Source organism: Pristiophorus japonicus, unplaced genomic scaffold (genome assembly GCF_044704955.1).
Source record: "Pristiophorus japonicus isolate sPriJap1 unplaced genomic scaffold, sPriJap1.hap1 HAP1_SCAFFOLD_99, whole genome shotgun sequence".
Taxonomy (NCBI): domain Eukaryota; kingdom Metazoa; phylum Chordata; class Chondrichthyes; family Pristiophoridae; genus Pristiophorus; species Pristiophorus japonicus.
Window position 1 is genome coordinate 1,958,423 of NW_027254919.1, and position 20,381 is coordinate 1,978,803.

General features: G+C 41.4%; 18 non-coding genes across 18 annotated transcripts; all 18 read right to left on the bottom strand.

The window, feature by feature from the left end:
- Positions 1-601: 601 nt before the first annotated feature.
- On the bottom strand, positions 602-673 carry trnaq-cug (transfer RNA glutamine (anticodon CUG)). Its single transcript has one exon. It is a non-coding gene; the product is annotated as a tRNA-Gln (tRNA).
- A 1,227-nt stretch (positions 674-1,900) lies between these two features.
- trnaq-uug (transfer RNA glutamine (anticodon UUG)) lies at positions 1,901-1,972 on the bottom strand. Its single transcript has one exon. It is a non-coding gene; the product is annotated as a tRNA-Gln (tRNA).
- Positions 1,973-2,556: 584 nt separating this feature from the next.
- Positions 2,557-2,628, bottom strand: trnaq-cug (transfer RNA glutamine (anticodon CUG)). The gene has a single exon. It is a non-coding gene; the product is annotated as a tRNA-Gln (tRNA).
- Positions 2,629-3,211: 583 nt separating this feature from the next.
- Positions 3,212-3,283, bottom strand: trnaq-uug (transfer RNA glutamine (anticodon UUG)). The gene has a single exon. It is a non-coding gene; the product is annotated as a tRNA-Gln (tRNA).
- A 562-nt stretch (positions 3,284-3,845) lies between these two features.
- trnaq-uug (transfer RNA glutamine (anticodon UUG)) lies at positions 3,846-3,917 on the bottom strand. Its single transcript has one exon. It is a non-coding gene; the product is annotated as a tRNA-Gln (tRNA).
- A 1,883-nt stretch (positions 3,918-5,800) lies between these two features.
- On the bottom strand, positions 5,801-5,872 carry trnaq-uug (transfer RNA glutamine (anticodon UUG)). Its single transcript has one exon. It is a non-coding gene; the product is annotated as a tRNA-Gln (tRNA).
- A 1,221-nt stretch (positions 5,873-7,093) lies between these two features.
- trnaq-cug (transfer RNA glutamine (anticodon CUG)) lies at positions 7,094-7,165 on the bottom strand. The gene has a single exon. It is a non-coding gene; the product is annotated as a tRNA-Gln (tRNA).
- A 583-nt stretch (positions 7,166-7,748) lies between these two features.
- Positions 7,749-7,820, bottom strand: trnaq-uug (transfer RNA glutamine (anticodon UUG)). The gene has a single exon. It is a non-coding gene; the product is annotated as a tRNA-Gln (tRNA).
- A 1,221-nt stretch (positions 7,821-9,041) lies between these two features.
- Positions 9,042-9,113, bottom strand: trnaq-cug (transfer RNA glutamine (anticodon CUG)). The gene has a single exon. It is a non-coding gene; the product is annotated as a tRNA-Gln (tRNA).
- A 583-nt stretch (positions 9,114-9,696) lies between these two features.
- trnaq-uug (transfer RNA glutamine (anticodon UUG)) lies at positions 9,697-9,768 on the bottom strand. The gene has a single exon. It is a non-coding gene; the product is annotated as a tRNA-Gln (tRNA).
- Positions 9,769-10,342: 574 nt separating this feature from the next.
- Positions 10,343-10,414, bottom strand: trnaq-cug (transfer RNA glutamine (anticodon CUG)). Its single transcript has one exon. It is a non-coding gene; the product is annotated as a tRNA-Gln (tRNA).
- A 583-nt stretch (positions 10,415-10,997) lies between these two features.
- On the bottom strand, positions 10,998-11,069 carry trnaq-cug (transfer RNA glutamine (anticodon CUG)). Its single transcript has one exon. It is a non-coding gene; the product is annotated as a tRNA-Gln (tRNA).
- A 583-nt stretch (positions 11,070-11,652) lies between these two features.
- Positions 11,653-11,724, bottom strand: trnaq-uug (transfer RNA glutamine (anticodon UUG)). The gene has a single exon. It is a non-coding gene; the product is annotated as a tRNA-Gln (tRNA).
- A 1,221-nt stretch (positions 11,725-12,945) lies between these two features.
- On the bottom strand, positions 12,946-13,017 carry trnaq-cug (transfer RNA glutamine (anticodon CUG)). The gene has a single exon. It is a non-coding gene; the product is annotated as a tRNA-Gln (tRNA).
- A 583-nt stretch (positions 13,018-13,600) lies between these two features.
- trnaq-uug (transfer RNA glutamine (anticodon UUG)) lies at positions 13,601-13,672 on the bottom strand. The gene has a single exon. It is a non-coding gene; the product is annotated as a tRNA-Gln (tRNA).
- A 1,221-nt stretch (positions 13,673-14,893) lies between these two features.
- Positions 14,894-14,965, bottom strand: trnaq-cug (transfer RNA glutamine (anticodon CUG)). Its single transcript has one exon. It is a non-coding gene; the product is annotated as a tRNA-Gln (tRNA).
- A 583-nt stretch (positions 14,966-15,548) lies between these two features.
- On the bottom strand, positions 15,549-15,620 carry trnaq-uug (transfer RNA glutamine (anticodon UUG)). The gene has a single exon. It is a non-coding gene; the product is annotated as a tRNA-Gln (tRNA).
- Positions 15,621-19,424: 3,804 nt separating this feature from the next.
- On the bottom strand, positions 19,425-19,496 carry trnaq-cug (transfer RNA glutamine (anticodon CUG)). Its single transcript has one exon. It is a non-coding gene; the product is annotated as a tRNA-Gln (tRNA).
- Positions 19,497-20,381: the final 885 nt, after the last annotated feature.

A 20,381-nucleotide genomic window follows, 5' to 3' on the forward strand; every position in this document is an offset into this window, starting at 1 on the left:
CCATTTCACCATGGAATCAACTACGGTCGCCCATTTGAAACATTCCTCAAAATCTACAAAATCAACTCCAACATTACACTTTGGATTGATATTTTTGCATTCACAGCGTCAGTTTCACCTATTTACGGTCTGTTAATTATCGATGCAGAGCAATTCACACAGATGCCGTTGAGGCTATGGGTTCTCAAATAGCTGTTTCTGTTTCAAACTGTTCAGCACAGATTGTACTTCAGTCTTGCCAGGTAAAACGTGTGTTAGCATTGCAATGCATTCATGCAAAATGCTTGGCATGAAAAGAAAATTCAACGTTTTGTTGAGTGCAAACCATGTACTGCATGCATTTCAAAAGGCATTGCATTTATTCATCCTGAGGAATGCATATTGCACAGATAATCTCAGCACACATTGTGCAGGCAAAGGCAGCATTAAACAGCAAACTAATTTCTAGTCTGCTGATTGGAACAGGTAACTGCCGGTTGAACACACGATTTGAAAACTCGACTTGCAGATCAAGCATCAATGACAAAGGCAACAAAACTGCCAAACAGCAGCCTTCTACATGCTTGGTCCAAATTTTCAGCAGCTGGGACAACAAACATTGAGGTTCCATCGAGATTTGAACTCGGGTCGCTGGATTCAGAGTTCAGAGTGCTCACCATTACACCATGGAACCAACTATGTCAAAACATTTGAAAGCTTTCTCAAAATCTGCCAAATCAATTCCAACATTACACTTTGGATTGTCCTTTTTGCATTCACAGCGTCAGTTTCACCGATTTACGGTCTGTTAATTATCGATGCAGAGCAATTCACACAGATGCCGTTGAGGCAATGGCTTCTCATAATATCTGTTTCTGTTTCACACTGTTCAGCACAGATTGTACTTCAGTCTTGGCAGGTAAAACGTGCGTTGGCATTGCAATGCATTCATGCATAATGCTTGGCATGAAAAGAAAATGCAACGTTTTGTTGAGTGCAAACCATGTACTGCATGCATTTCAAAAGGCGTTGCATTTATTCATCCTGAGGAATGCCGATTGCACAGATAATCTCAGCACACATTATGCAGCATGAAACAGCAAACTAATTTTTCCTCTGCTGATTGGAACAGGAAACTGCTGGTTGAACACACGATTTGAAAACTCGACTTGCACATCAAGCATCAATGACAAAGGCAACAAAACTGCCAAATAGCAGCCTTCTACATGCTTGTTCCAAATTTTCAGCAGCTGGGACAACACACATTCAGGTTCCACCGAGATTTGAACTCGGATAGCTGGATTCAGATTCCACAGTGCTCACCATTACACCATGGAACCAACTATGCCAAAACATTTGAATGCTTTCTCAAAATCTGCCAAATCAATTCCAACATTACACTTTGGATTGTCCTTTTTGTATTCACAGCGTCAGTTTCACCGATTTACGCTCTGTTAATTATCGATGCAGAGCAATTCACACAGATGCCGTTGAGGCAATGGCTTCTCAAATAGCTGTTTCTGTTTCAAACTGTTCATCACAGCTTGTACTTCAGTCTTGCCAGGTAAATGTGCGTTGGCATTGCAATGCATTCATGCAAAATGCTTGGCATGAAAAGAAAATGCAACGTTTTGTTGAGTGCAATCCATGCTCTGCATGCATTTCAAAAGGCGTTGCTTTATTCCTCTTGTGAAGTGCATATTGCACAGATAATCTCAGCACACATTGTGCAGGCAAAGGCAGCATTAAACAGCAAACTAATTTTTCCTCTACTGATTGGAACAGGAAACTGCCGGTTGAACACACGATTTGAAAACTCGACTTGCAGATCAAGCATCAATGACAAAGTCAACAAAACTGCCAAATAGCAGCCTTCGACATGCTTGGTCCAAATTTTCAGCAGTTGGGACAACAAACATTCAGGTTCCACCGAGATTTGAACTCGGATCGCTGGATTCAAAGTCCAGAGTGCTCACCATTACACCATGGAACGAACTATGCCAAAATATTTGAAAGCTTTCTCAAAATCTGCCAAATCAATTCCAACATTACACTTTGGATTGTCCTTTTTGCATTCACAGCATCAGTTTCACATCTTTACGGTCTGTTAATTATCAATGCAGAGCAATTCACACAGATGCCGTTGAGGCAATGGCTTCTCATAATATCTGTTTCTATTTCACACTGTTCAGCACAGATTGTACTTCAGTCTTGCCAGGTAAAACGTGCGTTGGCATTGCAATGCATTCATGCAAAATGCTTGGCATGAAAAGAAAATGCAACGTTTTGTTGAGTGCAAACCATGTACTGCATGCATTTCAAAAGGCGTTGCATTTATTCATCCTGAGGAATGCATATTGCACAGATAATCTCAGCACACATTGTGCAGGCAAAGGCAGCATTAAACAGCAAACTAATTTCTACTCTGCTGATTGGAACAGGTAACTGCCGGTTGAACACACGATTTGAAAATTCGACGTGCAGATCAAGCATCAATGACAAAGGCAACAAAACTGCCAAACAGCAGCCTTCTACATGCTTGGTCCAAATTTTCAGCAGCTGGGACAACAAACATTCAGGTTCCACCGAGATTTGAACTCGGATCGCTGGATTCAGAGTCCAGAGTGCTCACCATTACACCATGGAACCAACTATGCCAAAACATTTGAAAGCTTTCTCAAAATCTGCCAAATCAATTCCAACATTACACTTTGGATTGTCCTTTTTGCATTCACAGCGTCAGTTTCACCGATTTACGGTCTGTTAATTATCGATGCAGAGCAATTCACACAGATGCCGTTGAGGCAATGGCTTCTCAAATAGCTGTTTCTGTTTCACACTGTTCATCACAGCTTGTACTTCAGTCTTGCCAGGTAAAACGTGCATTGGCATTGCAATGCATTCATGCATAATGCTTTGCATGAAAAGAAAATGCAACGTTTTGTTGAGTGCAAACCATGTACTGCATGCATTTCAAAAGGCGTTGCTTTTATTCCTCTTGCGAAGTGCATATTGCACAGATAATCTCAGCACATATTGTGCAGGCAAAGGTAGCACGAAACAGCAAACTAATTTCTACTCTGCTGATTGGAACAGGTAACTGCCGGTTGAACACACGATTTGAAAACTCGACTTGCAGATCAAGCATCAATGACAAAGTCAACAAAACTGCCAAACAGCAGCCTTCTACATGCTTGGTCCAAATTTTCAGCAGTTGGGACAACAAACATTCAGGTTCCACCAAGATTTGAACTCGGATCGCTGGATTCAAAGTCTAGAGTGCTCACCATTACACCATGGAACCAACTATGCCAAAACCTTTGAAAGCTTTCTCAAAATCTGCCAAATCAATTCCAACATTACACTTTGGATTGTCCTTTTTGCATTCACAGCGTCAGTTTCACCTCTTTACGGTCTGTTAATTATCAATGCAGAGCAATTCACACAGATGCCGTTGAGGCAATGGATTCTCATAATAGCTGTTTCTGTTTCAAACTGTTCAGCACAGATTGTACTTCAGTCTTGCCAGGTAAAACGTGTGTTAGCATTGCAATGCATTCATGCAAAATGCTTGGCATGAAAAGAAAATGCAACGTTTTGTTGAGTGCAATCCATGCATTTCAAAAGGCATTGCGTTTATTCATGCTGCGGAGTGCATATTGCACAGATAATCTCAGCACACATTGTGCAGGCAAAGGCAGCATGAAACAGCAAACTAATTTCTACTCTGCTGATTGGAACAGCTAACTGCCGGTTGAAAACTGGACTTGGAGATCAATCATCAATGACAAAGGCAACAAAACTACCAAACAGCAGCCTTCCACATGCTTGGTGCAAATTTTCAGCAGCTGGGACAACAAACATTCAGGTTCCACCGAGATTTGAACTCAGATTGCTGGATTCAAAGTCCAGAGTGCTCACCATTACACCATGGAACCAACTATGCCAAAACATTTGAAAGCTTTCTCAAAATCTGCCAAATCAATGCCAACATTACACTTTGGATTGTCCTTTTTGCATTCACAGCGTCAGTTTCACCTCTTTACGCTCTGTTAATTATCGATGCAGAGCAATTCACACAGATGCCGTTGAGGCAATGGCTTCTCAAATAGCTGTTTCTGTTTCACACTGTTCATCACAGCTTGTACTTCAGTCTTGCCAGGTAAATGTGCGTTGGCATTGCAATGCATTCATGCAAAATGCTTGGCATGAAAAGAAAATGCAACTTTTTGTTGAGTGCAATCCATGCTCTGCGTGCATTTCAAAAGGCGTTGCTTTTATTCCTCTTGCAAAGTGCATATTGCACAGATAATCTCAGCACACATTGTGCAGGCAAAGGTAGCATGAAACAGCAAACTAATTTCTACTCTGCTGATTGGAACAGGTAACTGCCGGTTGAACACACGATTTGAAAACTCGACTTGCAGATCAAGCATCAATGTCAAAGGCAACAAAACTGCAAACCTGCAGTTTTTTACTTGTTTGACCTGAATTTCCAGCAGCTGGGACAACAAACATTCAGGTTCCCCTGAGATTTGAATGAGGATTGCTAGAGTTTAGAGTCCAGAGTGATCACCATTTCACCATGGAATCAACTACGGTCGTCCATTTGAAACATTCCTCAAAATGTACAAAATCAACTCCAACATTACACTTTGGATTGAAATTTTTGCATTCACAGCGTCAGTTTCACCTATTTACGGTCTGTTAATTATCGATGCAGAGCAATTCACACAGATGCCATTGAGGCTATGGGTTCTCAAATAGCTGTTTCTGTTTCAAACTGTTCAGCACAGATTGTACTTCAGTCTTGCCAGGTAAATCGTGTGTTAGCATTGCAATGCATTCATGCAAAATGCTTGGCATGAAAAGAAAATGCAACGTTTTGTTGAGTGCAATCCATGCATTTCAAAAGGCATTGCGTTTATTCATGCTGCGGAGTGCATATTGCACAGATAATCTCAGCACACATTGTGCAGGCAAAGGCAGCATTAAACAGCAAACTAATTTCTACTCTGCTGATTGGAACAGGTAACTGCCGGTTGAACACACGATTTGAAAACTCGACTTGCAGATCAAGCATCAATGACAAAGGCAACAAAACTGCCAAACAGCAGCCTTCTACATGCTTGGTCCAAATTTTCAGCAGCTGGGACAACAAACATTCAGGTTCCACCGAGATTTGAACTCAGATCGCTGGACTCAGAGTTCAGAGTGCTCACCATTACACCATGGAACCAACTATGCCAAAACATTTGAAAGCTTTCTCAAAATCTGCCAAATCAATTCCAACATTACACTTTGGATTGTCCTTTTTGCATTCACAGCGTCAGTTTCACCTCTTTACGCTCTGTTAATTATCGATGCAGAGCAATTCACACAGATGCCGTTGAGGCAATGGCTTCTCAAATAGCTGTTTCTGTTTCACACTGTTCATCACAGCGTGTACTTCAGTCTTGCCAGGTAAATGTGCGTTGGCATTGCTATGCATTCATGGAAAATGCTTGGCATGAAAAGAAAATGCAACTTTTTGTTGAGTGCAATCCATGCTCTGCGTGCATTTCAAAAGGCGTTGCTTTTATTCCTCTTGCGAAGTGCATATTGCACAGATAATCTCAGCACACATTGTGCAGGCAAAGGTAGCATGAAACAGCAAACTAATTTCTACTCTGCTGATTGGAACAGGTAACTGTCGGTTGAACACACGATTTGTAAACTCGACTTGCAGATCAAGCATCAATGACAAAGTCAACAAAACTGCCAAATAGCAGCCTTCTACATGCTTGTTCCAAATTTTCAGCAGTTGGGACAACAAACATTCAGGTTCCACCGAGATTTGAACTCGGATCGCTGGATTCAAAGTCCAGAGTGCTCACCATTACACCATGGAACCAACTATGCCAAAACATTTGAAAGCTTTCTCAAAATCTGCCAAATCAATTCCAACATTACACTTTGGATTGTCCTTTTTGCATTCACAGCATCAATTTCACCTCTTTACGGTCTGTTAATTATCAATGCAGAGCAATTCACACAGATGCCGTTGAGGCAATGGATTCTCATAATATCTGTTTCTGTTTCACACTGTTCAGCACAGATTGTACTTCAGTCTTGGCAGGTAAAACGTGCGTTGGCATTGCAATGCATTCATGCAAAATGCTTGGCATGAAAAGAAAATGCAACGTTTTGTTGAGTGCAAACCATGTACTGCATGCATTTCAAAAGGCGTTGCATTTATTCATCCTGAGGAATGCATATTGCACAGATAATCTCAGCACACATTATGCAGCATGAAACAGCAAACTAATTTTTCCTCTGCTGATTGGAACAGGGAACTGCCGGTTGAACACACGATTTGAAAACTCGACTTGCAGATCAAGCATCAATGTCAAAGGCAACAAAACTGCAAACCTGCAGTTTTTTACTTGTTTGACCTGAATTTCCAGCAGCTGGGACAACAAACATTCAGGCTCCCCTGAGATTTGAACGAGGATTGCTAGAGTTTAGAGTCCAGAGTGATCACCATTTCACCATGGAATCAACTACGGTCGTCCATTTGAAACATTCCTCAAAATCTACAAAATCAACTCCAACATTACACTTTGGATTGATATTTTTGCATTCACAGCGTCAGTTTCACCTATTTACGGTCTGTTAATTATCGATGCAGAGCAATTCACACAGATGCCGTTGAGGCTATGGGTTCTCAAATAGCTGTTTCTGTTTCAAACTGTTCAGCACAGATTGTACTTCAGTCTTGCCAGGTAAAACGTGTGTTAGCATTGCAATGCATTCATGCAAAATGCTTGGCATGAAAAGAAAATGCAACGTTTTGTTGAGTGCAATCCATGCATTTCAAAAGGCATTGCGTTTATTCATGCTGCGGAGTGCATATTGCACAGATAATCTCAGCACACATTGTGCAGGCAAAGGCAGCATTAAACAGCAAACTAATTTCTACTCTGCTGATTGGAACAGGTAACTGCCGGTTGAACACACGATTTGAAAACTCGACTTGCAGATCAAGCATCAATGACAAAGGCAACAAAACTGCCAAACAGCAGCCTTCTGCATGCTTGGTCCAAATTTTCAGCAGCTGGGACAACAAACATTCAGGTTCCACCGAGATTTGAACTCGGCTCGCTGGATTCAGAGTCCAGAGTGCTCACCATTACACCATGGAACCAACTATGCCAAAACATTTGAAAGCTTTCTCAAAATCTGCCAAATCAATTCCAACATGACACTTTGGATTGTCCTTTTTGCATTCACAGCGTCAGTTTCACCTCTTTACGCTCTGTTAATTATCGATGCAGAGCAATTCACACAGATGCCGTTGAGGCAATGGCTTCTCAAATAGCTGTTTCTGTTTCACACTGTTCATCACAGCTTGTACTTCAGTCTTGCCAGGTAAAACGTGCATTGGCATTGCAATGCATTCATGCATAATGCTTGGCATGAAAAGAAAATGCAACGTTTTGTTGAGTGCAAACCATGTACTGCATGCATTTCAAAAGGCGTTGCTTTTATTCCTCTTGCGAAGTGCATATTGCACAGATAATCTCAGCACACATTGTGCAGGCAAAGGTAGCATGAAACAGCAAACTAATTTCTACTCTGCTGATTGGAACAGGTAACTGCCGGTTGAACACACGATTTGAAAACTCGACTTGCAGATCAAGCATCAATGACAAAGGCAACAAAACTGCCAAACAGCAGCCTTCGACATGCTTGGTCCAAATTTTCAGCAGTTGGGACAACAAACATTCAGGTTTCACCGAGATTTGAACTCGGATCGCTGGATTCAAAGTCCAGAGTGCTCACCATTACACCATGGAACCAACTATGCCAAAACATTTGAAAGCTTTCTCAAAATCTGCCAAATCAATTCCAACATTACACTTTGGATTGTCCTTTTTACATTCACAGCATCAATTTCACCTCTTTACGGTCTGTTAATTATCAATGCAGAGCAATTCACACAGATGCCGTTGAGGCAATGGATTCTCATAATATCTGTTTCTGTTTCACACTGTTCAGCACAGATTGTACTTCAGTCTTGGCAGGTAAAACGTGCGTTGGCATTGAAATGCATTCATGCAAAATGCTTGGCATGAAAAGAAAATGCAACGTTTTGTTGAGTGCAAACCATGTACTGCATGCATTTCAAAAGGCGTTGCATTTATTCATCCTGAGGAATGCATATTGCACAGATAATCTCAGCACACATTATGCAGCATGAAACAGCAAACTAATTTTTCCTCTGCTGATTGGAACAGGGAACTGCCGGTTGAACACACGATTTGAAAACTCGACTTGCAGATCAAGCATCAATGTCAAAGGCAACAAAACTGCAAACCTGCAGTTTTTTACTTGTTTGACCTGAATTTCCAGCAGCTGGGACAACAAACATTCAGGCTCCCCTGAGATTTGAACGAGGATTGCTAGAGTTTAGAGTCCAGAGTGCTCACCATTTCACCATGGAATCAACTACGGTCGCCCATTTGAAACATTCCTCAAAATCTACAAAATCAACTCCAACATTACACTTTGGATTGATATTTTTGCATTCACAGCGTCAGTTCCACCTATTTACGGTCTGTTAATTATCGATGCAGAGCAATTCACACAGATGCCGTTGAGGCTATGGGTTCTCAAATAGCTGTTTCTGTTTCAAACTGTTCAGCACAGATTGTACTTCAGTCTTGCCAGGTAAAACGTGTGTTAGCATTGCAATGCATTCATGCAAAATGCTTGGCATGAAAAGAAAATGCAACGTTTTGTTGAGTGCAATCCATGCATTTCAAAAGGCATTGCGTTTATTCATGCTGCGGAGTGCATATTGCACAGATAATCTCAGCACACATTGTGCAGGCAAAGGCAGCATTAAACAGCAAACTAATTTCTACTCTGCTGATTGGAACAGGTAACTGCCGGTTGAACACACGATTTGAAAACTCGACTTGCAGATCAAGCATCAATGACAAAGGCAACAAAACTGCCAAACAGCAGCCTTCTGCATGCTTGGTCCAAATTTTCAGCAGCTGGGACAACAAACATTCAGGTTCCACCGAGATTTGAACTCGGCTCGCTGGATTCAGAGTCCAGAGTGCTCACCATTACACCATGGAACCAACTATGCCAAAACATTTGAAAGCTTTCTCAAAATCTGCCAAATCAATTCCAACATTACACTTTGGATTGTCCTTTTTGCATTCACAGCGTCAGTTTCACCTCTTTACGCTCTGTTAATTATCGATGCAGAGCAATTCACACAGATGCCGTTGAGGCAATGGCTTCTCAAATAGCTGTTTCTGTTTCACACTGTTCATCACAGCTTGTACTTCAGTCTTGCCAGGTAAAACGTGCATTGGCATTGCAATGCATTCATGCATAATGCTTGGCATGAAAAGAAAATGCAACGTTTTGTTGAGTGCAAACCATGTACTGCATGCATTTCAAAAGGCGTTGCTTTTATTCCTCTTGCGAAGTGCATATTGCACAGATAATCTCAGCACACATTGTGCAGGCAAAGGTAGCATGAAACAGCAAACTAATTTCTACTCTGCTGATTGGAACAGGTAACTGCCGGTTGAACACACGATTTGAAAACTCGACTTGCAGATCAAGCATCAATGACAAAGTCAACAAAACTGCCAAACAGCAGCCTTCTACATGCTTGTTCCAAATTTTCAGCAGTTGGGACAACAAACATTCAGGTTTCACCGAGATTTGAACTCGGATCACTGGATTCAAAGTCCAGAGTGCTCACCATTACACCATGGAACCAACTATGCCAAAACATTTGAAAGCTTTCTCAAAATCTGCCAAATCAATTCCAACATTACACTTTGGATTGTCCTTTTTACATTCACAGCATCAATTTCACCTCTTTACGGTCTGTTAATTATCAATGCAGAGCAATTCACACAGATGCCATTGAGGCAATGGATTCTCATAATATCTGTTTCTGTATCACACTGTTCAGCACAGATTGTACTTCAGTCTTGGCAGGTAAAACGTGCGTTGGCATTGCAATGCATTCATGCAAAATGCTTGGCATGAAAAGAAAATGCAACGTTTTGTTGAGTGCAAACCATGTACTGCATGCATTTCAAAAGGCGTTGCATTTATTCATCCTGAGGAATGCATATTGCACAGATAATCTCAGCACACATTATGCAGCATGAAACAGCAAACTAATTTTTCCTCTGCTGATTGGAACAGGGAACTGCCGGTTGAACACACGATTTGAAAACTCGACTTGCAGATCAAGCATCAATGACAAAGGCAACAAAACTGCCAAACAGCAGCCTTCTGCATGCTTGGTCCAAATTTTCAGCAGCTGGGACAACAAACATTCAGGTTCCACCGAGATTTGAACTCGGCTCGCTGGATTCAGAGTCCAGAGTGCTCACCATTACACCATGGAACCAACTATGCCAAAACATTTGAAAGCTTTCTCAAAATCTGCCAAATCAATTCCAACATTACACTTTGGATTGTCCTTTTTGCATTCACAGCGTCAGTTTCACCTCTTTACGCTCTGTTAATTATCGATGCAGAGCAATTCACACAGATGCCGTTGAGGCAATGGCTTCTCAAATAGCTGTTTCTGTTTCACACTGTTCATCACAGCTTGTACTTCAGTCTTGCCAGGTAAAACGTGCATTGGCATTGCAATGCATTCATGCATAATGCTTGGCATGAAAAGAAAATGCAACGTTTTGTTGAGTGCAAACCATGTACTGCATGCATTTCAAAAGGCGTTGCTTTTATTCCTCTTGCGAAGTGCATATTGCACAGATAATCTCAGCACACATTGTGCAGGCAAAGGTAGCATGAAACAGCAAACTAATTTCTACTCTGCTGATTGGAACAGGTAACTGCCGGTTGAACACACGATTTGAAAACTCGACTTGCAGATCAAGCATCAATGACAAAGTCAACAAAACTGCCAAACAGCAGCCTTCTGCATGCTTGGTCCAAATTTTCAGCAGCTGGGACAATAAACATTCAGGTTCCACCAAGATTTGAACTCGGCTCGCTGGATTCAGAGTCCAGAGTGCTCACCATTACACCATGGAACCAACTATGCCAAAACATTTGAAAGCTTTCTCAAAATCTGCCAAATCAATTCCAACATTACACTTTGGATTGTCCTTTTTGCATTCACAGCGTCAGTTTCACCTCTTTACGCTCTGTTAATTATCGATGCAGAGCAATTCACACAGATGCCGTTGAGGCAATGGCTTCTCAAATAGCTGTTTCTGTTTCACACTGTTCATCACAGCTTGTACTTCAGTCTTGCCAGGTAAAACGTGCATTGGCATTGCAATGCATTCATGCATAATGCTTGGCATGAAAAGAAAATGCAACGTTTTGTTGAGTGCAAACCATGTACTGCATGCATTTCAAAAGGCGTTGCTTTTATTCCTCTTGTGAAGTGCATATTGCACAGATAATCTCAGCACACATTGTGCAGGCAAAGGTAGCATGAAACAGCAAACTAATTTCTACTCTGCTGATTGGAACAGGTAACTGCCGGTTGAACACACGATTTGAAAACTCGACTTGCAGATCAAGCATCAATGACAAAGTCAACAAAACTGCCAAACAGCAGCCTTCTACATGCTTGTTCCAAATTTTCAGCAGTTGGGACAACAAACATTCAGGTTTCACCGAGATTTGAACTCGGATCGCTGGATTCAAAGTCCAGAGTGCTCACCATTACACCATGGAACCAACTATGCCAAAACATTTGAAAGCTTTCTCAAAATCTGCCAAATCAATTCCAACATTACACTTTGGATTGTCCTTTTTACATTCACAGCATCAATTTCACCTCTTTACGGTCTGTTAATTATCAATGCAGAGCAATTCACACAGATGCCGTTGAGGCAATGGATTCTCATAATATCTGTTTCTGTATCACACTGTTCAGCACAGATTGTACTTCAGTCTTGGCAGGTAAAACGTGCGTTGGCATTGCAATGCATTCATGCAAAATGCTTGGCATGAAAAGAAAATGCAACGTTTTGTTGAGTGCAAACCATGTACTGCATGCATTTCAAAAGGCGTTGCATTTATTCATCCTGAGGAATGCATATTGCACAGATAATCTCAGCACACATTATGCAGCATGAAACAGCAAACTAATTTTTCCTCTGCTGATTGGAACAGGGAACTGCCGGTTGAACACACGATTTGAAAACTCGACTTGCAGATCAAGCATCAATGTCAAAGGCAACAAAACTGCAAACCTGCAGTTTTTTACTTGTTTGACCTGAATTTCCAGCAGCTGGGACAACAAGCATTCAGGCTCCCCTGAGATTTGAACGAGGATTGCTAGAGTTTAGAGTCCAGAGTGCTCACCATTTCACCATGGAATCAACTACGGTCGCCCATTTGAAACATTCCTCAAAATCTACAAAATCAACTCCAACATTACACTTTGGATTGATATTTTTGCATTCACAGCGTCAGTTCCACCTATTTACGGTCTGTTAATTATCGATGCAGAGCAATTCACACAGATGCCGTTGAGGCTATGGGTTCTCAAATAGCTGTTTCTGTTTCAAACTGTTCAGCACAGATTGTACTTCAGTCTTGCCAGGTAAAACGTGTGTTAGCATTGCAATGCATTCATGCAAAATGCTTGGCATGAAAAGAAAATGCAACGTTTTGTTGAGTGCAATCCATGCATTTCAAAAGGCATTGCGTTTATTCATGCTGCGGAGTGCATATTGCACAGATAATCTCAGCACACATTGTGCAGGCAAAGGCAGCATTAAACAGCAAACTAATTTCTACTCTGCTGATTGGAACAGGTAACTGCCGGTTGAACACACGATTTGAAAACTCGACTTGCAGATCAAGCATCAATGACAAAGGCAACAAAACTGCCAAACAGCAGCCTTCTGCATGCTTGGTCCAAATTTTCAGCAGCTGGGACAACAAACATTCAGGTTCCACCGAGATTTGAACTCGGCTCGCTGGATTCAGAGTCCAGAGTGCTCACCATTACACCATGGAACCAACTATGCCAAAACATTTGAAAGCTTTCTCAAAATCTGCCAAATCAATTCCAACATTACACTTTGGATTGTCCTTTTTGCATTCACAGCGTCAGTTTCACCTCTTTACGCTCTGTTAATTATCGATGCAGAGCAATTCACACAGATGCCGTTGAGGCAATGGCTTCTCAAATAGCTGTTTCTGTTTCACACTGTTCATCACAGCTTGTACTTCAGTCTTGCCAGGTAAAACGTGCATTGGCATTGCAATGCATTCATGCATAATGCTTGGCATGAAAAGAAAATGCAACGTTTTGTTGAGTGCAAACCATGTACTGCATGCATTTCAAAAGGCGTTGCTTTTATTCCTCTTGCGAAGTGCATATTGCACAGATAATCTCAGCACACATTGTGCAGGCAAAGGTAGCATGAAACAGCAAACTAATTTCTACTCTGCTGATTGGAACAGGTAACTGCCGGTTGAACACACGATTTGAAAACTCGACTTGCAGATCAAGCATCAATGACAAAGTCAACAAAACTGCCAAACAGCAGCCTTCGACATGCTTGTTCCAAATTTTCAGCAGTTGGGACAACAAACATTCAGGTTTCACCGAGATTTGAACTCGGATCACTGGATTCAAAGTCCAGAGTGCTCACCATTACACCATGGAACCAACTATGCCAAAACATTTGAAAGCTTTCTCAAAATCTGCCAAATCAATTCCAACATTACACTTTGGATTGTCCTTTTTACATTCACAGCATCAATTTCACCTCTTTACGGTCTGTTAATTATCAATGCAGAGCAATTCACACAGATGCCGTTGAGGCAATGGATTCTCATAATATCTGTTTCTGTATCACACTGTTCAGCACAGATTGTACTTCAGTCTTGGCAGGTAAAACGTGCGTTGGCATTGCAATGCATTCATGCAAAATGCTTGGCATGAAAAGAAAATGCAACGTTTTGTTGAGTGCAAACCATGTACTGCATGCATTTCAAAAGGCGTTGCATTTATTCATCCTGAGGAATGCATATTGCACAGATAATCTCAGCACACATTATGCAGCATGAAACAGCAAACTAATTTTTCCTCTGCTGATTGGAACAGGGAACTGCCGGTTGAACACACGATTTGAAAACTCGACTTGCAGATCAAGCATCAATGTCAAAGGCAACAAAACTGCAAACCTGCAGTTTTTTACTTGTTTGACCTGAATTTCCAGCAGCTGGGACAACAAGCATTCAGGCTCCCCTGAGATTTGCACGAGGATTGCTAGAGTTTAGAGTCCAGAGTGCTCACCATTTCACCATGGAATCAACTACGGTCGCCCATTTGAAACATTCCTCAAAATCTACAAAATCAACTCCAACATTACACTTTGGATTGATATTTTTGCATTCACAGCGTCAGTTCCACCTATTTACGGTCTGTTAATTATCGATGCAGAGCAATTCACACAGATGCCGTTGAGGCTATGGGTTCTCAAATAGCTGTTTCTGTTTCAAACTGTTCAGCACAGATTGTACTTCAGTCTTGCCAGGTAAAACGTGTGTTAGCATTGCAATGCATTCATGCAAAATGCTTGGCATGAAAAGAAAATGCAACGTTTTGTTGAGTGCAATCCATGCATTTCAAAAGGCATTGCGTTTATTCATGCTGCGGAGTGCATATTGCACAGATAATCTCAGCACACATTGTGCAGGCAAAGGCAGCATTAAACAGCAAACTAATTTCTACTCTGCTGATTGGAACAGGTAACTGCCGGTTGAACACACGATTTGAAAACTCGACTTGCAGATCAAGCATCAATGACAAAGGCAACAAAACTGCCAAACAGCAGCCTTCTGCATGCTTGGTCCAAATTTTCAGCAGCTGGGACAACAAACATTCAGGTTCTACCGAGATTTGAACTCGGCTCGCTGGATTCAGAGTCCAGAGTGCTCACCATTACACCATGGAACCAACTATGCCAAAACATTTGAAAGCTTTCTCAAAATCTGCCAAATCAATTCCAACATTACACTTTGGATTGTCCTTTTTGCATTCACAGCGTCAGTTTCACCTCTTTACGCTCTGTTAATTATCGATGCAGAGCAATTCACACAGATGCCGTTGAGGCAATGGCTTCTCAAATAGCTGTTTCTGTTTCACACTGTTCATCACAGCTTGTACTTCAGTCTTGCCAGGTAAAACGTGCATTGGCATTGCAATGCATTCATGCATAATGCTTGGCATGAAAAGAAAATGCAACGTTTTGTTGAGTGCAAACCATGTACTGCATGCATTTCAAACGGCGTTGCTTTTATTCCTCTTGCGAAGTGCATATTGCACAGATAATCTCAGCACACATTGTGCAGGCAAAGGTAGCATGAAACAGCAAACTAATTTCTACTCTGCTGATTGGAACAGGTAACTGCCGGTTGAACACACGATTTGAAAACTCGACTTGCAGATCAAGCATCAATGACAAAGTCAACAAAACTGCCAAACAGCAGCCTTCTACATGCTTGTTCCAAATTTTCAGCAGTTGGGACAACAAACATTCAGGTTTCACCGAGATTTGAACTCGGATCGCTGGATTCAAAGTCCAGAGTGCTCACCATTACACCATGGAACCAACTATGCCAAAACATTTGAAAGCTTTCTCAAAATCTGCCAAATCAATTCCAACATTACACTTTGGATTGTCCTTTTTACATTCACAGCATCAATTTCACCTCTTTACGGTCTGTTAATTATCAATGCAGAGCAATTCACACAGATGCCGTTGAGGCAATGGATTCTCATAATATCTGTTTCTGTTTCACACTGTTCAGCACAGATTGTACTTCAGTCTTGGCAGGTAAAACGTGCGTTGGCATTGCAATGCATTCATGCAAAATGCTTGGCATGAAAAGAAAATGCAACGTTTTGTTGAGTGCAAACCATGTACTGCATGCATTTCAAAAGGCGTTGCATTTATTCATCCTGAGGAATGCATATTGCACAGATAATCTCAGCACACATTATGCAGCATGAAACAGCAAACTAATTTTTCCTCTGCTGATTGGAACAGGGAACTGCCGGTTGAACACACGATTTGAAAACTCGACTTGCAGATCAAGCATCAATGTCAAAGGCAACAAAACTGCAAACCTGCAGTTTTTTACTTGTTTGACCTGAATTTCCAGCAGCTGGGACAACAAGCATTCAGGCTCCCCTGAGATTTGAACGAGGATTGCTAGAGTTTGGAGTCCAGAGTGATCACCATTTCACCATGGAATCAACTACGGTCGTCCATTTGAAACATTCCTCAAAATGTACAAAATCAACTCCAACATTACACTTTGGATTGATATTTTTGCATTCACAGCGTCAGTTTCACCTATTTACGGTCTGTTAATTATCGATGCAGAGCAATTCACACAGATGCCGTTGAGGCTATGGGTTCTCAAATAGCTGTTTCTGTTTCAAACTGTTCAGCACAGATTGTACTTCAGTCTTGCCAGGTAAAATGTGTGTTAGCATTGCAATGCATTCATGCAAAATGCTTGGCATGAAAAGAAAATGCAACGTTTTGTTGAGTGCAATCCATGCATTTCAAAAGGCATTGCGTTTATTCCTCTTGCGAAGTGCATATTGCACAGATAATCTCAGCACACATTGTGCAGGCAAAGGTAGCATGAAACAGCAAACTAATTTCTACTCTGCTGATTGGAACAGGTAACTGCCGGTTGAACACACGATTTGAAAACTCGACTTGCAGATCAAGCATCAATGACAAAGTCAACAAAACTGCCAAATAGCAGCCTTCTACATGCTTGTTCCAAATTTTCAGCAGTTGGGACAACAAACATTCAGGTTCCACCGAGATTTGAACTCGGATCGCTGGATCAAAGTCCAGAGTGCTCACCATTACACCATGGAACCAACTATGCCAAAACATTTGAAAGCTTTCTCAAAATCTGCCAAATCAATTCCAACATTACACTTTGGATTGTCCTTTTTGCATTCACAGCATCAATTTCACCTCTTTACGGTCTGTTAATTATCAATGCAGAGCAATTCACACAGATGCCGTTGAGGCAATGGATTCTCATAATATCTGTTTCTGTTTCACACTGTTCAGCACAGATTGTACTTCAGTCTTGGCAGGTAAATCGTGCGTTGGCATTGCAATGCATTCATGCAAAATGCTTGGCATGAAAAGAAAATGCAACGTTTTGTTGAGTGCAAACCATGTACTGCATGCATTTCAAAAGGCGTTGCATTTATTCATCCTGAGGAATGCATATTGCACAGATAATCTCAGCACACATTATGCAGCATGAAACAGCAAACTAATTTTTCCTCTGCTGATTGGAACAGGGAACTGCCGGTTGAACACACGATTTGAAAACTCGACTTGCAGATCAAGCATCAATGTCAAAGGCAACAAAACTGCAAACCTGCAGTTTTTTACTTGTTTGACCTGAATTTCCAGCAGCTGGGACAACAAACATTCAGGCTCCCCTGAGATTTGAATGAGGATTGCTAGAGTTTAGAGTCCAGAGTGCTCACCATTTCACCATGGAATCAACTACGCTCGTCCATTTGAAACATTCCTCAAAATCTACAAAATCAACTCCAACATTACACTTTGGATTAAAATTTTTGCATTCACAGCGTCAGTTTCACCTATTTACGGTCTGTTAATTATCGATGCAGAGCAATTCACACAGATGCCGTTGAGGCTATGGGTTCTCAAATAGCTGTTTCTGTTTCAAACTGTTCAGCACAGATTGTACTTCAGTCTTGCCAGGTAAAACGTGTGTTAGCATTGCAATGCATTCATGCAAAATGCTTGGCATGAAAAGAAAATGCAACGTTTTGTTGAGTGCAATCCATGCATTTCAAAAGGCATTGCGTTTATTCATGCTGCGGAGTGCATATTGCACAGATAATCTCAGCACACATTGTGCAGGCAAAGGCAGCATTAAACAGCAAACTAATTTCTACTCTGCTGATTGGAACAGGTAACAGCCGGTTGAACACACGATTTGAAAACTCGACTTGCAGATCAAGCATCAATGACAAAGGCAACAAAACTGCCAAACAGCAGCCTTCTACATGCTTGGTCCAAATTTTCAGCAGCTGGGACAACAAACATTCAGTTTCCACCGAGATTTGAACTCGGATCACTGGATTTAGAGTCCAGAGTGCTCACCATTACACCATGGAACCAACTATGCCAAAACATTTGAAAGCTTTCTCAAAATCTGCCAAATCAATTCCAACATTACACTTTGGATTGTCCTTTTTGCATTCACAGCGTCAGTTTCACCTCTTTACGCTCTGTTAATTATCGATGCAGAGCAATTCACACAGATGCCGTTGAGGCAATGGCTTCTCAAATAGCTGTTTCTGTTTCACACTGTTCATCACAGCTTGTACTTCAGTCTTGCCAGGTAAATGTGCGTTGGCATTGCAATGCATTCATGCAAAATGCTTGGCATGAAAAGAAAATGCAACGTTTTGTTGAGTGCAAACCATGCTCTGCGTGCATTTCAAAAGGCGTTGCTTTTATTCCTCTTGCGAAGTGCATATTGCACAGATAATCTCAGCACACATTATGCAGCATGAAACAGCAAACTAATTTTTCCTCTGCTGATTGGAACAGGGAACTGCCGGTTGAACACACGATTTGAAAACTCGACTTGCAGATCAAGCATCAATGTCAAAGGCAACAAAACTGCAAACCTGCAGTTTTTTACTTGTTTGACCTGAATTTCCAGCAGCTGGGACAACAAACATTCAGGCTCCCCTGAGATTTGAACGAGGATTGCTAGAGTTTGGAGTCCAGAGTGATCACCATTTCACCATGGAATCAACTACGGTCGTCCATTTGAAACATTCCTCAAAATCTACAAAATCAACTCCAACATTACACTTTGGATTGAAATTTTTGCATTCACAGCGTCAGTTTCACCTATTTACGGTCTGTTAATTATCGATGCAGAGCAATTCACACAGATGCCGTTGAGGCTATGGGTTCTCAAATAGCTGTTTCTGTTTCAAACTGTTCAGCACAGATTGTACTTCAGTCTTGCCAGGTAAAACGTGTGTTAGCATTGCAATGCATTCATGCAAAATGCTTGGCATGAAAAGAAAATGCAACGTTTTGTTGAGTGCAATCCATGCATTTCAAAAGGCATTGCGTTTATTCATGCTGCGGAGTGCATATTGCACAGATAATCTCAGCACACATTGTGCAGGCAAAGGCAGCATTAAACAGCAAACTAATTTCTACTCTGCTGATTGGAACAGGTAACAGCCGGTTGAACACACGATTTGAAAACTCGACTTGCAGATCAAGCATCAATGACAAAGGCAACAAAACTGCCAAACAGCAGCCTTCTACATGCTTGGTCCAAATTTTCAGCAGCTGGGACAACAAACATTCAGGTTCCACCGAGATTTGAACTTGGATCACTGGATTCAGAGACCAGAGTGCTCACCATTACACCATGGAACCAACTATGCCAAAACATTTGAAAGCTTTCTCAAAATCTGCCAAATCAATTCCAACATTACACTTTGGATTGTCCTTTTTGCATTCACAGCGTCAGTTTCACCTCTTTACGCTCTGTTAATTATCGATGCAGAGCAATTCACACAGATGCCGTTGAGGCAATGGCTTCTCAAATAGCTGTTTCTGTTTCACACTGTTCATCACAGCTTGTACTTCAGTCTTGCCAGGTAAATGTGCGTTGGCATTGCAATGCATTCATGCAAAATGCTTGGCATGAAAAGAAAATGCAACTTTTTGTTGAGTGCAATCCATGCTCTGCATGCATTTCAAAAGGCGTTGCTTTTATTCCTCTTGCGAAGTGCATATTGCACAGATAATCTCAGCACACATTGTGCAGGCAAAGGTAACATGAAACAGCAAACTAATTTCTACTCTGCTGATTGGAACAGGTAACTACCGGTTGAACACACGATTTGAAAACTCGACTTGCAGATCAAGCATCAATGTCAAAGGCAATAAATCTGCAAACCTGCAGTTTTTTACTTGTTTGACCTTAATTTCCAGCAGCTGGGACAACAAACATTCAGGCTCCCCTGAGATTTGAACGAGGATTGCTAGAGTTTAGAGTCCAGAGTGATCACCATTTCACCATGGAATCAACTACGGTCGTCCATTTGAAACATTCCTCAAAATGTACAAAATCAACTCCAACATTACACTTTGGATTCAAATTTTTGCATTCACAGCGTCAGTTTCACCTATTTACGGTCTGTTAATTATCGATGCAGAGCAATTCACACAGATGCCGTTGAGGCTATGGGTTCTCAAATAGCTGTTTCTGTTTCAAACTGTTCAGCACAGATTGTACTTCAGTCTTGCCAGGTAAAA